Source organism: Propithecus coquereli, unplaced genomic scaffold, assembly GCF_000956105.1.
Source record: "Propithecus coquereli isolate 6110/MARCELLA unplaced genomic scaffold, Pcoq_1.0 Scaffold532, whole genome shotgun sequence".
NCBI classification, from domain to species: domain Eukaryota; kingdom Metazoa; phylum Chordata; class Mammalia; order Primates; family Indriidae; genus Propithecus; species Propithecus coquereli.
The window spans coordinates 1,469,298-1,481,776 of NW_012151197.1; the positions used below are offsets into that span (position 1 = coordinate 1,469,298).

At 46.7% G+C, this 12,479-nt stretch overlaps 3 pseudogenes across 2 annotated transcripts; all 3 read left to right on the forward strand.

Moving 5' to 3' along the window:
• Window positions 1-4,175: 4,175 nt before the first annotated feature.
• Window positions 4,176-5,569, forward strand: LOC105820655 (annotated as a pseudogene).
• Window positions 5,570-6,888: 1,319 nt separating this feature from the next.
• LOC105820656 lies at window positions 6,889-9,057 on the forward strand (annotated as a pseudogene). Its single transcript, XR_001138014.1, has 2 exons — window positions 6,889-7,107; window positions 7,204-9,057. The product of XR_001138014.1 is annotated as a pre-rRNA processing protein FTSJ3 pseudogene (transcript).
• Window positions 9,058-10,133: 1,076 nt separating this feature from the next.
• LOC105820657 lies at window positions 10,134-11,112 on the forward strand (annotated as a pseudogene). Its single transcript, XR_001138015.1, has one exon. The product of XR_001138015.1 is annotated as a synaptotagmin-1 pseudogene (transcript).
• Window positions 11,113-12,479: the final 1,367 nt, after the last annotated feature.

Below are 12,479 nucleotides of genomic sequence, written 5' to 3' on the forward strand. Positions count from 1 at the left end.
TGTGCCCATCATCCAGATAGTGTTCATTTTACCCATTTGGTAGGTTTTTACCCCTCCCTTCTCCCCCCTGCTTGATTTCCACTGAGTTTTACTTCCCTCTGTGCACATGTGTGCTCATTCGTTAGTTCCAATTTAATAATGAGTACATGTGGTACATTTCATTTTAGGGACATAAGTGCAATAAAAGATAAGCACATGACACAAAAACAACCAAAAGATACCATTTTCATCTATTAAATGAAGAAAAATTTTGAGCAAGCATACTGCGCATAAGGCATTTTTTGCCTTATGGACTGGGATGTAAAGTGTTTGGAAGGCCATTGTGCAATATGTATCACAATTTAAAATAAGAACACCTTTCATTCAAGAATCATACTCTTTAAAATGTATTTTTCTAAAAGGGGCCAAGATAACTATAAAGGACGTCTTTTTCACTGCCTATCCAGTCTTTATTCCACGGATCATCAGTATAATTATGCTCTTGCAAATACTGTGTAATTCTTTTTCTTCTCTCTCCTTCCTTTGTATTTATTTGCCAAAAGAAAGCTCTCCCTAGATCTATTATTCTCAAACTTTTGAGGTCATCAGACTCACCTGAATGGCATATTAAAATAGATAGCTGCATCCAGGCATTCTGATATAAGTAGATCTAGGGTGGTGCTCAAGAATTTGCATTTTTAAGTATCAGTGAAAGAAGGTCCCAAGAAAAATAAATATATAAATACAATAAAAACAATTTTTTTTTATGAGAAAAAACACATCTATTAGGAAGTAGTACATGTCTTGGTAGGAAAAAGCCATTAGCATCTAGGGGATTTGCTAACATTAGACAAAACAGATTTTCTCTGCATGTCCCAAGTTTTTCTCGGAGAAAATTTTTCCCACCAGGAAAGGCATAAGAAACATGATCTGGTTGATCAGACAAGCATGTTGGCTGATAGTGAAGGTGGCTGAGGTTCTTGCCACCCTTGGCCCATGCTGGCAGGGACTGGGGGGGGCACACGCTCCTTGGGACGGGAGTTCAAATTGCTGTCCCTATCTCAGAGCCACACGTTCTTGACAGGATGGCTGTGGCTCATAGGGGTGGTGTGGTGACTGCAGGCCATATCTGTCATCATTCTTCTTCGCTGTGGGGATGGGAGGAGCCCCTAGGGTAGCAAGAACACCCATCTACTGAGATTAGAGCTCCTCTTTGTGGCAATTGAACTCCAAGGGACCATGTCCTTGCCGAAGCCCCAATGTGTCCACTAGCATCTGTCCAAGTGTAACAATTGCCCGGACTTCAGCAGCCCTGCTGTCCATACAGTCTTCCTGTGGCTGGCCCTGGGCTCTGGGCAGTGGCCGACACGGGGTTATGTTTCCACACAGGATCTTCCTGCCCATTTGGCTGTTTTATTGGTCTTGAGATGCTACAGAAGGTGACTGATCTTCTCCCTGAAGTGGCTTTCTGGAGGTGCCTGTCCCTTCTACGGCAAGAAATTAGAGTATTTGCTCCCAAGGGTGTCTCCTATTTCCCTGACTTGGGCAGGGTAGCTCATCCCAGTGGCTTGAGAAGCTCTTGATCCTATAGACCATTGTTCTGCTGCCCTGGTCTGGGCCTCCTGCAGCGCTCTGTCTTGTCAGTAGGGCCAAACATCTTGCTCTGGCTCTTCTGTGGTTCCTTGATTTTGGGGCTCTTGGACTCCTGCTGTCTCTGGTGGCTGCCTCCCATCCATGTGGCGTCACATAGCCCCTGGGAAGCTCATGTGTCCCTGCTTCTCTGGGAACTGGAGAGAGGGTCCTGGGAAGGCAACATGTCTGCAGTGGGAAGCGTGTCAGTGTGATGGCCTTGGAAGAAGAGGCCAGTAGAACAGTCTTGGAGGAGGACAACAGTGGCAGGGCCTTGAAGCTGGTTCTCTAACTCCACCTCCACTTTGAACTCAAACTTACTGACAACTTGTGCTTTCAGGAGTAGCTCTCCTGGATCCTGGATAGCAGAAATTGAAGAGTGTTGGGAGCTTTTACGGGTCCCCAGAGACCCTTAACTGACATTCACATTAAGGGGTTGGGACCCTGCCGTCACACTGGCTCCCAAGATGACTTTCCAGGTGGGGGTCTTCTCCTTCTCGGCCTCCACTGGCTCCATGGTCTCCTTGTCCCTTGAAGATGGGGACCCTCCACTGAGCTCCTGTGTTGCTGTGGTACTGCAGGGGTCTCCTGAGGCCACGCACTCCTTCTTCCCTGATGGCTCATGCCTGGACACTGCTGGACTTGGCCGCTCTGGGCTGCCTCTCCTGGCCCTCGGGACAGTAGTGTTCTGCCAAGTTCTGCTCTCAAGGTGGCATGTGAGGGTCTGAGAAGGCCACCTGCCTTCCTGACCAAACAGGGGGGACTCTGAGTGCCCACAGGTGTCACCAGTCCTGTGAGGTCCCCCTGGACTTCCTCCCCCGCAGGTGAGGGGGCAGAGAGGAAACCAGTTAGGGTGAGGACTGGCTTTTATGTTATCGCCTTCTCACATGGACTGAGAAAACAGTCTAAAAGTCCTTTATGGGAAGAGATGCAAAATAAGTCAGGCTGAGGATATGGAGAAATTGGAAGCCTTTTTGGCAGAAATATAAAACGGTATATAGCCACTATGGAAGAGTATTTTCATTCTTCAAAATTAAATGTAATTACCATAAAATCCAACAATTCCACTTTTGGGTTTAACTCTTTCTCAATAAGACAAGGTGGCAGGGACAACGGCTTTGGTTTTCGCGACTGCAGACTAGGACCAGACTGTTGGAGGCTCCTCCCCCAGGGATGCTGGAGGGCCTGCATGGTTTCCTGTGTCTGGCCCTTGCAGACCTAACTTTGCATGTGACCCCACCACTGACCAAATGGGAGAGGAGCGAGTGGCCTTCCCTGTTGGTGCGTTCTTCGGTGCTGGGTGACGTTGGGGTCAGGAACAGAGCATGTGTGTCTCCTCGGTCAGGGTAGTAAGCTGCCCTTTCTCTTGCTCACTGATTTCTTAGTCCTAATCCCCACCTAGATTTGTCTCCATCTTTTTTTTTTTGTTTTTTAGTAGTTTATCTTTTGGGTTTCTCATCTGATGCTTCCCACCAACCTCATTGCTCAGAGTGCAGTATTAGGGCGAGACTCTCCCACTGCCTCCTTCCATGAATGTATTTATCCTTCCTGCCCTGGAACTGGGGAGGGGCTGTCTCTTTGCTTGTTTTCTTTTTGTACAGCTTGGTAAAATATTCCATAACACGCTGATCATATCACGCTGAGTTTTCTCCACCCAGATGAGTATCTCCATTAGTGGCCATGACTTCAAAGACACCATTGTCAATGGTGACAAGAGACACATCGAAGGCTCCATCACCCAGGTCAAATACCAGGATATTTTTCTCCCCCTCCCTTTTATCCAGGCCGTATGCAATAGCAGCTGCTGTAGGCTCATTGATGATCCTCATAGCATTGAGTCCAGCAATGGTTCCAGCATCTTTCAACTTCAAAAATGGACTCCTAAACTTGGAGTGGACTTGGACCAGCCAGTCCACCAGGATGGCATGCATACATTCATTTATATCTCTTCCATCTAAGGAATGTGGGTTTATAGATTGCAAAACCTCAAGCTGCCTGAGATACTGGTAAATATCCTTAACGTAGTCACTGCAGAGCTGAGGATTCTCCCAATCTTCATTATCAATATCCTCAATTTTGCAGAGCAAGGCATCAGATAAAGCTTGGCAGAGGTTCTCTTCCTTCATGCAGACATCCTCAGGTATGGAAGAAGGACCCTTTGGAGCTAACATTTCCATCTGCATTGGTTTCACAGAAGCAGTAGGTTTCAGTTGTTTGTTGACATTTGTTATTTTGGTGGGTTGAACTGGTACTTTGGTGTTGTTCTGAGCTTTCTTAGCTACTTGTGCTGCTCTGGTTTTTTTGGTTTTTCTTCAAAAACTGCACACCTGATAGTCACATGACTCTTGACTTTAGAATTAACTCTTGCGTCAATATTTTCCAAATCACTGGACACCCTCAGGCGTCAAAGCAGCACCGTGAGGGACAGGGAAGGCAAGAGAGCCAGCCCAGCCCAGGGAAGGATGCGAACTGGAGAGGGAGGGCACTAGCATCTGCAGCGCCCTTAGAGCTGCTCTGTGAGTTTCTGACCACGCTTGGCGATTCTCTCCTTAATCTCTGTTGAGTCCATGGGAAGCACTGAGGGGCCAGAGCAGCCCCCAACACCTTGCCCAAGCCAAACTGGCAGCCCCCCAGTGGGTCTCGTCAAGGGAGATGACAAAGATGAGGGCCCTATTGCTGAACAAGTGAAGAAATCAACGTTGAACCCCAATGCCAAGGAGTTCAATCCCACAAAGCCTCTGCTCTCTGTAAACAAGTCCACCAGTACCCCAACTTCTCCAGGGCCCCAGACTCATTCAACTCCCTCCATCCCAGTGCTGACAGCAGGCCAGAGTGGGCTGTATAGCCCCCAGTACATCTCCTACATACCTCAGATCCACATGGGACCAGCTGTGCAGGCACCTCAGATGTAACCATATCCTGTATCCAATTCAGTGCCTGGGCAGCAGGGCAAGTACTGAGGAGCAAAAGGCTCCCTGCCCCCACAGTGCTCAGACCAACACCAGCCAGCCTCAGCCCCTTCAATGATGCAGGCCACCACAGCTGCTGGCCCACCTCTGGTGACTGCCACACCTTACTCTTCCTACATCCCCTACAACCCACAACAGTTCCTAGGCCATCCAGCCATGATGCAAACCATGGCCCACTACCCCTTACAGCCGGTGTTTGCCCCCATGCTTCAAAGCAACCCACGCATGCTGATGTTGGGTAGCCATCCCTAGGCCATTGTGTCTTCCTCCACCCCTCAGTACCCTTCTACAGAGCAGCCCACCCCCCAAGCCCTTTATGCCACTGTTCACTAGTCCTACCCACACCATGCCACATAGCTCCACACCCACCAGCCGCAGCCAGCTACAATGCCTACTGAGAGCCAGCCACAGTCCCAGCATGCGGCCCCCAGTCCTGTCCAGCATCAGGCAGCGCAGGCCCCACACCTGGACAGTGTTAGCATCATGGAAGGATCCTATGAAGGCATATTAGCTTGGGTTACTATGAATTTGACAGGTCAGCTACATGGCCACAGCCAGGAGACCGTGGGGACCCTGGACCTGGGCGGGGGGAGGGCTCCACCCAAATCACATTCCTGCCCCAGTTTGAGAAAACCCTGGAACAAACACCTAGGGAATACCTCACTTCCTTTGAGATGTTTAATAGCACTTATAAGCTCTACACACACAGTTACTTGGGATATGGATTGAAAGCTGCAAGAGTAGCAACTCTGGGAGCCCTGAAGAAAAAAGGGATTGATGGACACACTTTCCAAAGTGCTTGTCTACCGAGACTGTTGGAAGCAGAGTGGATCTTTGGAGGTGTGAAATACCAGTATGGTGGCAACCAAGAAGGGGAGATGGGCTTTGAGCCGTGCTATGCTAAAGTCCTGAGGGTGGTACAAGGAAAACTTCACCAGCCAGAGGAGGTCCAGAGAAGCTCCTTCTATGCTTTCTCTTACTATTACGATTGAGCTATTGACAGCAGCTGCCATCTTTTATTCTGGGCACGTTTTTCCTGAGATTCCAGGAAGATTGTGACATTGTCACTTTTTTACTCTGGTATCTTATAAATTTTCTTCATTTGCCTGAAAAGCTCCCCTGCAGTAACAGACTTCTCATACCTTTAAAAATTATTCTCAAGAATAGCTTACTTGGTCCAAAAGCAGACTGTTTCTTCTCATTTCATCTTCAAATCAAACATTTAGGCAAGATGTTCTTTATAGTGAGCAAATCTAACAGACCTGAAAATCTCTTCAAGAGGCATCTCTGGTACCATGAAGTGAGCTCTTTAAAAGCCCACAGCAAAATACCACTCCCTCCAGTTGGCTACCAGTCTGCCACCAAACATGAACAAATTCTGCTGTTAATCATAGTTTCCCTTTTGACCTGGTTCCTGAGGTCTTCAAACCTGTGCGATGAAATTATTTATTATTTTATTAAACAGACAATGGTGTCCCAGAGAGGAACCATAAATAAAAGTGAAATCTGGCGCTGCGATGAAGAATAACTCACATTAATAAAATTTGGTTTTCTTTTCAGAAAGTCCAGTGCAGCTATAACAAAGGTTAAAGCAGTTTATATTTAATTTGCATTCTGATGTTAATTTTAAAACAGCAATTCTAACAAAAATGCACTGAGTGTTTCTAATTCTTCTATCAAAAACAATTGTATAAATTTATGACCAGCATTAAAAAAAAACTGTATAAATCTTCTCTTTAGAAAGAATTGTTAACAAGTGAAAATGACTGAGGCAGCACCTCAATGATTTTTGTTTTAGTAATAAATTGTTCTTTTCAACCAAAAAAACAAAAAACTTCTCTTTTTTTTCATGGTTTTACAAGTTTAATAATCCATAGAGCAAGTCAAGTATTAAAAAGACAAACCAAACCACTACTTACTGTGGTACCCCTGCTGGTCTGGGTCTCGCTGCAAGGCAGAGGAGGAGTGGGCAGGAGGGAGCAGTGATATGTTTCATCTAGTGACACTGAGCAAAGCCCCTGACAGCAGCGACATGGCTGCCACCACAAGTCCCAAGGGTATACAAATAGCAGGCAGGATGTCTTTGGCTGAACAGTGTTCATGTGACTAGGAACAAAAGTATCTGAGGACAGGAGATTAGTAGAAGACACTCAAGCACAGCTATCACTCAGATTCCAAATTTGAAGGAAATTTGGTCTGATGTGCTATCACACACAGGGAAATGGAGAGGTTCAATTGCATATGGCGTCTATAATTTAAATATTGTAAGAATAACTCATATGGCTGTGGTTCTGATGCCTCATGGACTGAAATGGCCTCAAACCATGCAGCTTCTTTTGGCTGCTCCCATCTTCCTGGGACACCAACCGCATGGGTGGTCAAGCTCAATGCTGGCCAGCAGCGGCATGGTGGACTACAAGTGGATGCTCAGAGAGCTGAAATTGGTGAAGCGGAGGCCCTGCCAGTTATAGGTGGCCAGGTCCAGCAGGAAGTCACGGTAACTGGAAACTGGAACCTGCAAGAAGCAAAGGTGAGATGACTTGGTCATGCCCAGGACTGGTCACAGGCACTGCTGACCACACAGTGCACACTGAAGCCGACGGTTGCCCTGTGGGCTCATGGGCAGGCAGTCAAAATTGTTAATATCTTACATGATAACTTTGGAGGCTCTGCTGAGGGTGACCTCACTCTGTATCACTGAACCTCAGTCACTGACTTCCTTCCTTCCTTGGAGATGAAGTCAACCCTGTTGACTTCATCTCCAAGGCCAGCAAAATCTTGCTAGATGATGAAGCGTTGGCCCAGCATCCAGCCACCACTGAGGACATACGGGCATGTTGTCAGGACATCAAAGTGCTGGGGCAAAAGGAGCTCAAGTCCCTACTGAACTGGAGAACAAAGCTTCGGCGACATTTGGCCAAGAAGCTGAAAGAGCAAGCGAAAGCACTGGACATCAGCCTCAGCTCAGGAGAGGAAGAAGGTGATGAGGAAGAGTCAACAGCTGGACCACAAGGCAACCCTCTAAGGAGGAGGAGGAGGAGGAACAACTGAATAAGACCCTGGCAGAGATGAAGGCCCAGGAGGTGGCGGAATTAAAGAGGAAGAAAAAGAAGCTGGTGTGTGAGCAGAGAAAGCAGCAGGAGCATGTGAAGCTGAAGATGGATCTGCCAGGGGTTTCCATCGCAGATGAGGGGGAGACTGACATGTTCTTCCTGCGCACCATCCAGGGTCACCAGTTGTTAGAGGAAGCAACAAAAGGGGATATGAGTACTGCAGACACACTTCTGTCCGATCTGCAAGAGATGACATCTATGTATCAGATTTTGAGGAGGAGGATGATGATGCATCTCTAGAGAGTGACCTGGATCCAGAAGAGCTGGCAGGAGTTGGGGGACATCAGGATCTAAAGGACCAGAAATAAGTGCGATACACTGAAGTAGAAGATAAAGAGGAAGAGGAAGAAGAGAATCCATTGCTGGTACCACTGGAGGAAAAGGCAGTGCTGCAGGAGGAACAGGCCACCCTGTGGTTCTCAAAGGATGGCTTCAGTGGGATTGAGGATGATGCTGATGAGGCCCTGGAGATCAGTCAGGCCCAGATGTTATATGAGAGTGGTCGGAAGGGACAGCAGCAGCAGCTGCCACTGCCACTGCCACCACCACCACCTTCCAGTTTGAAGACTGAGAAAAATCTCCCCAGTGCCAGGATGAAGCCCCTAAGGGGCAGAGGCTTCTTCAGGGAGAGAAGCTGCCCCTGGCCCTGAAGAGGAAGAAAGAGATGGCGGCTCAAACCGTGATAGCAGCAGCAGTGAGGAGGAAGAGAACGGGGAAGCACCCCGTGGTAAGAAGCTCAGACGTGGGCCTACGTCAGATGACGATGGGTTTGAGATAGTGCCTATTGAGGACCCAGTGAAACATCGAATACTGGATGCTGATGGCCTTGCTCTAGGTGCCGTTATTGCCTCTTCCAAAAAGGCCAAGAGAGACCTCACAGATAACTCCTTCAACAGGTATACGTTTCATGAGGAAGAGGGAGAGCTTACAGAGTGGTTTGTGCAGGAGGAAAAGCAGCACCGGATATGGCAGTTGCCTATTGACAAGAAAGAGGTAGAGCATTACTGGAAGTGCTGGAGGAAATCAACACTCGTCCCATCAAGAAAGTGGCTGAGGCCAAGGCCAGAAAGAAAAGAAGGATGCCGGAAAAGCTGGAACAGACTAGGAAGAAGGCAGAAGCTGTGGAGAACACAGGGGACATCTCAGAACGTGAGAAAGTGGCATAGCTGCGAAGTCTCTACAAGAAGGCTGGGCTTGGCAAGGAGAAGCACCAAGTCACCTATGTTGTAGCCAAAAAAGGTGTGGGCCGCAAAGTGCGCCGGCCAGCTGGAGTCAGAGGCCATTTTAAGGTGGTGGACTCAAGGATGAAGAAGGACCAAAGAGCACAGCAGCGCAAGGAGCAAAAGAAAAAACACAAGTGGAAGTGAGCAGAGCTACTGGGCCTCTGAGAAGAGTGTAAGGACTAGGGGGAAGATGGTGGCAGGACCCACTCTGGCCTCAGTACCAGCCCTACTCTCACTCACATTGCAGCTGTCCGACAGTGAGGTGGGGTACAGAACTCCCACTGTGATCCTGAGCAGAGAGAAGGATGTCCTCCTGCCTGAAGAATAGTCTCCCACAAAGACACTGCTGAACTATCTTTACAGACCCCACGATCCTTCCATGAAGAATGTGGGGATGCTGAATAAAAAGTCAATGTTAAACCTGGGAGGTTAACTGTTGGGATGGCATTCATTGTAGTCCATTCCTGGGCATGTGGGCCTCTTAAGCCTTCCCCTTTCCTATTCTTGAATAAAACCAGGGTGGTGGGGGAAAAAAAAAAAAGACCTTTCTATCTAAGGACTTTTCATCATGAAGAGCATCTGGAAGTTTCAGGGAACTAGTTCTGACATTTTTTTTTTTTAAACTAAAAAACTGCCTGTTGTACCAGTTGTTCTACTTCAAATCCAATAAAAACCCAAACTGGAATAAGTGTGCTGGGGGTGATGCAGGCAACTTGAAGTGAACTCTGCTGGAAAAGGAGGAAAACAAATGATTCTGTGTTAACAATTCTTGAAGAATTGGCATTAGATGGATCATAAAATTTTGAAGGGAGAATGTTGAATTCAATGAGATGTATGTAGACCAGCCAAGCAAAACATTGATCACTTGGTTTAAGGTATTCAGCTATTATTCCATCATTAGCTGATTTCAGTGCATTCTATAAAATTGCTAGTGCGCTTTGACATCTTCCAGTAAATATGTGCAGCTGAACTCTAAACAAGAGAGCCTCTAAAAGCTGAAAGGACAGAATATCTGATGTTTCCCGCTTGGCTGCTTCCGTCGGAAATTCCATCATTCTCTCGCATACATAATCCTCTTCTTCAAAGGTGCTTTCTAGGTGTAGAAAAGTCCAAAAGCTTTGATAATAGGGAGCATATTCAACAGCTGTTTCACACATTTCCTGCACATGATCCTTCGTTACTCTTGTTGAGGACACCTAAGACACCAAACAAAAAAAAAAAAAAAAAAAATTCTGAAAGAAAGAAAACAAAGAACAAAATACCCCAGAATTCCTAATAGAACTTTTCACCCGAACCTAAAATGGTGAGCGAGAGTCATCATCAGGCCCTGGCAGCCCCGCCAGTCACCACCGTTGTGACCGTTCTGCCACATAATGCCACAGAGCCAGCCAGTCCTGGAGAAGGAAAGGAAGATGCCTCTCTAAGCTGAAGGAGAAGTTTATGAATGAGTTGCATAAAATTCCATTGCCACCATGGGCCTTAATTGCCATAGCCATAGTCACGGTCCTTTTAGTCCTGACCTGCTGCTTTTGTATTTGTAAGAAATGTTTGCTCAAAAAGAAGAAGAAGAAGAGGAGAAAGGAAAAGGAAGGGAAGAATACCATTAACATGAAAGATGCGAAAGACTTAGGGAAGACCACGAAAGATCAGACCCTTAAGTATGATGCTGCTGAAACTGCATTGACTGATGGGGAAGAAAAAGAAGAACCCAAAGAAGAGGAGAAACTGGGAAAACTCCAGTACTCACTGGATTATGATTTCCAGAATAACCAGCTGCTCGTAGGAATCATCCAGGCTGCTGAACTGCCTGCCTTAGACATGGGGGGCACATCTGATCCTTATGTGAAAGTTTCTGCTGCCTGATAAAAAGAAGAAATTTAGACAAAAGTCCACCAAAAACCCCTTAATCCTGTCTTCAATGAGCTATTTACTTTCAAGGTGCCGTACTCGGAATTAGGTGGCAAAACTCTGACGATGGCCGTGTATGATTTTGATAGTTTCTCCAAGCATGTCATCATTGGAGAATTTAAAGTCCCCATGAACACAATGGATTTTGGCCATGTAACTGAGGAATGGCATGATCTGCAAAGTGCTGAGAAGGAAGAGCTTAGAAAATTGTTAGCATTTCTGATATCACAAGCTGTATTCACTAGTTACTCATGGAATAGCCCATTGAGAGGCGCTCTTTACAAAGGGTGAGGTGGGCCTCTATCTGTTACCAGTTGGCAAAATAGAGTCAGGGGGACTGCATAACCTTGTTAAAAAGTATTAAATATATAAGGTATTATGGGTGTTATTTGAAAGAAAAGAGAGAGATTTGTATACTGGGTCTATGAACTCCCCGAGACACACACACACACACACACACACACGTAGAACTATTTCTAAAAGCTTACAAAATGCCATGCAAGCATACAACCTGCTTCTTTACAAGGACTGTGAAAAATCATCTTATTCCTCATATTTTTCCACAATCATTTTGTATTTTCTACATAGGTTATAGAGCAGTAAAATGGCACTTTTTCCTTGATTAATCCACCATTTCCATTGCAGCTTTCCCATACCCCTCACACCACTGCAGGAGACAGTGCCAAACAGGACCTGTGCTTACAATGACCCTTCCTCCTCTATCTACTCCCTCACCCAGCCCAGGAGCTTTATGACCACAGCAGCCTCCCTCCCCTATTACCATTGCAGTTGTGGGTAAATTAACCCTCCAAGCTGGCTGCTCTCCCTGCCCAGCTGCCCTCCCCACCTGCATCCCAGAGCAGAGTCTACTTCTGTTCCCACCCCCCTCCCTTACACCAATCCTTGTAAGTCTCAACTCACTATCCCCCCACCCCACTTCCCACCCTCCACCAGGGCCAGGATGGCAGTGGCCCTGGCCCCCTCACCTCTGGGACAAGGGCATCCACACTCTTCCCCACCTTCGTGCTCCTCATCCTCCCCACTCCCAACCAGGACCTGGGGTGGGTTGTAGAGAAGCTGCCGGTTTGGTTCCACTGCCCTGGATGAACCCAGCCACTGATGAGTGTTGCTTGAGAGAATCACCTGGCAGATTGATGTCACTACAAATTCATGAGCCCCACTTAACATGGAAATAAAATGCTACCTGGAATTTCTATCAAACTTCCTTTCCCATTGTCTGCAAAGAAGTTTACATCTTACCTTTCCCCTTCAAACTTACCTCTTCTTCTCACATGCACTTAAGTACACGCATTTTTCAGGCTGATGACTTGCTTTATGCTTTCTTGAGAAAATGGAAACCACCAGAGGGAAGATTCCTCACATCTTCTTATCACAAATGTATAAACCGACTGGTGTCTGAGTCCTGTTTTCTCCTTCTTCCCTCTTCTTCCCTGAAGGAAATCAAAAACTAACCCTGTACTTTGAAGCCCACACTGTCCAACCTTCTCCAGATTCAGTAGTTGGCTTCATTCTTCCTCTCACCATGTTGGATTATTGCCATTAATACACAAATGTGCTCTAGGACTTCTCATCTTGACATTATACATGTAGGAATAAATATGAACCATCTCAGTCTGGTTTTTCCCCCAAATGCCACT